Genomic DNA, 4,767 nt, shown 5'->3' with positions numbered 1-4,767 from the left:
CCTCTTTGTTAATCTATATTTTCTAAAATTTCTTCCAAATATATTTAGTGTCAAATTAAAACACAAAAGGAAGGATGACTGTCTTAGTCTGTTCTTGTGCTATAACAGAATACCACAGACTGGGTCGCTTATATAAAACAAACACTTATTTCTCACAGTTCTGGAGGCTGGGAAGTCCAAAATCAAGGTGCCCACAGATTCACCGCCTGGTGAGAGCCAGCTTCCTGGTTCATAGATGGCTGTCTTCTCACTGTGTCCTCACATCGTGGTAGGGGCAAGGGAGTTCTCTGGAGTCTCTTTCATAAGGGCACTAATCCCATTCATGAGGGCTCTGCCTTCATGACTTAATCACCCCCCAAAGTCCCCACCTCCTAATACCATGACCTCTGGGGACCAGGTTTCAATGTGTGAATTTGGAGAGGACACAAACATTCAGTTTATAACAATGACTTTTTAAAAAGGAAAGGAGAAGCTTTGGAGAAGCAGTCTCATGTGGGGTGGGCACAAGGACTTTGGCAAGCCGAGTCCCCAAGCCAAAGTATCTTTGTATAGACATAAGATAAACTTGCACAATTTATCAATATCTATTTTTTGGTTGACTTGTTTAAGTCTATAAGACAAAAAAATCATATGAAGAAATGTCTAAGATGCACATAAGGAAACCATCCTTGAGTCTTTACCTCCATTTTTCACTACAAATTTTCTCACAGGTCTCCGCATATAGTCTTAGATAAAACATGTCTTTGATGTGTTTACCCAATGAGGAGGAGAGAGAAAAATTTTAAGTGGTAGCCCTTCAAAGAGAAGGCTAATGAAATGCAGCATAAGTTAAATATTTGTATCCTGGCAGGATCTTTTATTTTCTGAAAGAAAAAAAGGAAAAACAGAGCAAATCATGTTCACTGTGACACTCCCCAAACGAATTTTGATCCTTATTCTTCCAAAGAGAAAATTTCCACAGTTTAGTTCTCTCTCCATTACATTTTGAGGGCCTTTGATCTCCTCAAATCCATCCTTTAGGAATAGCCAACTAATTAATCTTCTCTCCAAAGGCAGCTTTGGAAAAATGATAATTAGGAAATGAGCAAAAAAACCTCCCATCTCAAATATTTACTAATGAGTAAGAATGTTCACCTTAGCTCAAAGACCTGAGACAGGCCCCAGAAGAGCACAGGTTCTGTCCACCCAAAGTCTGCTTTCACAAAGCTCTTCTTTTTCTTTTTCATTTAAATTTCTCATATAGCATCATCATGTTCTGGTAAGTACTGGATTTTCCAAGTCATCTTTGTTTTGATTCATGGTTTGTGATCCTTATTGTAACAATCAAGCCAGGCAATGCCACGCTGTCAGATGAGAATGATCACATCTTCTACCATACCTAATTGGGTGGCATCTGCTAACTGGTCACATGGTCACAGGAGGCGCCCCCACCTCCCAAGGCCCAAAGATGGGATGGGGTGGGGTGGGGTTGGAGCAGTCCGGGGAAGCGGGGCTAGAAAATGACATAAACCTTATTGAGTAGAAAATCCCCTTCTAGCTTTCTGAACATTTTCAAAATTAATTATTTTTTGAATAGATAATACACACATGAGGCACAAAATTCAAAATGTACAAAAGAATATACAGTGGTGCCAAGTGTAATTCATATAAGCACACTGCATATGGCTATGCAGGTAGTATATGCACAACTCCAGGGAAGCCTTTTCCCATAGTTTAAAATTTTTATGTATTTATTTTTTCAGGATAAACTCTTTTTCCTTATTATATAAACAATATATCTTCTTGGGGGCATGTGGAAAATACTGGAAAGTCCAAAGCATGTAAAAATAATCTGTAATTCCAGCCAACTAGCGATAACATCTGCCTACATTTGGATGTGGTTCCTTTCAGCTCTTTTAAAAACACATACATTTGCTAAGTGCATTAAATCGCACAATTGCATTAACTAATTGCATTTCTACTCCCATCTCTTAGCCACTTCAGCCTCCTCCTAAAGCCAACCAGAGCCAGGGCCCAGAGAAGGCTTTGTTTCGTGCAAGTAAAACAACATTTGGATTGAGGATGCCTGGGATGGTGAGAGTCCAGCCTTTCAGTTGTCATATCCTGTCACGTGCTCAAGTACAATCCTGTGATTGGCCAGGGGGTGGAGGTAGGGCTTCAAGTAAGGTCAGCAAACCTCAGGATTTTCTGGCAACTTTGAGTAACTTTGGGACAAAACCTATCCCCTTAGCCTTCTGGGGTTTTACAACAGAGTGGTTACCAAATACTACAGGTCCATGCAGAGGTTTCATCTGTTCATAGTGAGGTGAAAACAAAAGGACAATGCAAGATTTTTCAGAGTTAAACGTATTCACTGTAAAAGGATTGTTTTTCATAATGTCCTATCTTTTGATGTTAAAATAGGTTTTTCTTTTAGAAACAATGAAATTTTAAAAACTATTTTCATAGCAGTAGCAAGAAAAAAAAAAGTTGGCAACCCTACATCAGTGCCCTAAATTATTTTTGAAATTTTAATGACTTGTCAAATCTGACCGTCTCAGAATCATTGAACTCCATAGGAACCTCTTATTGAACGAAGCTGTCCCAGAGAAGGCTCTGTTATGCGTTCATTTGCTTGGCTCACCCAAGGCACTCAATATGTGTTTGTCAAGCCACTGTTCACAAAGCAAATAGGAATGGGGCTGGGATGGGGGCCTTCATCGTGTTGAGGCTCCCTGAAACACTAGGTCTGAGAAAGGTATTCACACTTGCTACAATGACATTATTGCCAACCCCAAAGGAGGTGCTTTAAAGTCTTTATATCTCTGAATTGCTCATGAGGATGTTACAAGTATGTGTGGTCTCATTTTATGGAAGAAGAAATGAAGACTCTCAGAGATTACATTGCCCAAACCACACAGCTGCAGAGTTTAGATTAGAACCCAAGTTAGTTGGATGCCAGAGACTTGACAGCTCCCCTATACCACACCCAGATCACAGACCACCAGTTGAGGACCCCTGATCTGGGCAGTTTGGAAATTTCTTTATCTTTCTTTTCCTCCCTCTTCCCACAAAACAAGAAAAATGTTAAAGAAGAGGAAGAGGGGTGCCTTCTTAATTCTCAGTACCACTTTGGATGATGACTCTGAGCCCCTTAGATCTGAGTCATAATGGCTCCATTTAAAAATCAATTGGAGGCCAGCCCATGGCCTAGTGGTTAAGTCCAGTGCACGCCACTTTGGTGGCCAGGTTTGGTTCGTGGGCATGGACCTACCCCACTCATCAGCCATGCTGTGGCGGCGACCCACATACAAAATAGAGGAAGATTGGCACAGATGTTAGCTCAGGGCTAATCTTCCTCAAGCCAAAAGAGGAGGATTGGCAATAGATGTTAGCTCAGGTTGAATCTTCCTCACCAAAAAAAAAAAAAAAGTCAAATTGAAGAAAAATCATACAGAGCTAATCCAATTTTGCACAAATGTAGCAGAAGAATTATCTCTGTTCACTGTTATGTTCCCTTTCTGCATTTTTTCCCTTCTCTAAATTTACTAGCTTTCCCCCTAACCAGCCACAATTTGATTTGGCAGAATCCCTTAAAGCTGAGTAATGAATGTTTATTGACAACCGTATGTGCAAAGCACACAGATTCAGGCTTCTTGAATTTTAAGGTACAAACAAATCACCCACGAATCTGTTAAACATGCAGAGTCTGATTCAATGGGTCTAGAGTGGGGCCCGAGAGTCTGCATTTCTAACAAGCTCCCAGTAGATGCTCATGCTGCTGGTCCTTGGATGACCTCTGGAGTACTGAGATTTTAGGTTAGATTAATTTTCCTAAGTAGGTACTTTCTGAGCTGGGCCCCACAATAAAACCTCTTTCAGGGAAGATTGTTTTTCAGGCATTTCACCATAGCGTGAGTTCCACCCTAAGCTGTGTGAAATGAAAGGCTGTGTGCACTCTGAAAGGAGCTTGGAGCTCTGCAAACAATTCTGCACTATCTTTTAATTTTCTGTGAGGAGACCTTCCTGGCTGCCAAAGTCACATCAACAGTCAGTTGTCAACTTGAATTCTTTATAAAGATGGCTCTTTGTGGAACCTCCACTTTCACATTTGCCTCAAATACATAATTTAATTGTGAATTATCCAGTTAACTAAGAATAAGCAAGTTAGGACTATCGATCCGTGTAGTGTTTTATAGTTTAGATGATATAATTCTTGTATTTGCCCTAGGCCTTATTTATTTATTTAGGATTACAAAATTATATTCTGAAAAGAACTGTAGACGTCATCTAGTATCACTTTACAGAAGAATTGTGGTCGAGAGAGAGTGACTGATTTGTCCAGGGAGACACAGCGTCCAGGCTGTGTCAGAACCCAGACCTTCTCAGCCCAAGGGCTCTGGGACTGCACTTATGGGCCAGGTGCCCTGTATCAATTGGTGTAGGCAATCCAGGGTGCTCGAGCTCTCCGATTCTCTGCTTCCTTAAATATTTCCTATGAGGAATCTTTGACATTCCCATCTACACCTTCTTTGTGTGCCTTTTAAGAACCCACAGACTACAAGGAGTCACAGGAGGGCCACCTGTTTAGTGGTGAAGGTTGAGACACTTACCAGATAATCTCAAACTTGGCTGTTTAGGCTGATGTCAGCTCTGCCACCTCTGAGGTCTCAGCGGTAGGAAAGTTAGGGGAAGAGAGGATAGTGCAGGAACCCTTGCTGTTGCCTAGGCAAGTAGAAAGCATACATGAGTCTGGCGGACTAGCTTCCCCCATGTTGTAGCCTTGTG

The sequence above is a fragment of the Ceratotherium simum genome, chromosome 3 (genome assembly GCF_057802395.1).
Source record: "Ceratotherium simum simum isolate JZ-2026a chromosome 3, ASM5780239v1, whole genome shotgun sequence".
Taxonomy (NCBI): domain Eukaryota; kingdom Metazoa; phylum Chordata; class Mammalia; order Perissodactyla; family Rhinocerotidae; genus Ceratotherium; species Ceratotherium simum.
This window is presented reverse-complemented; position numbering follows the sequence as displayed.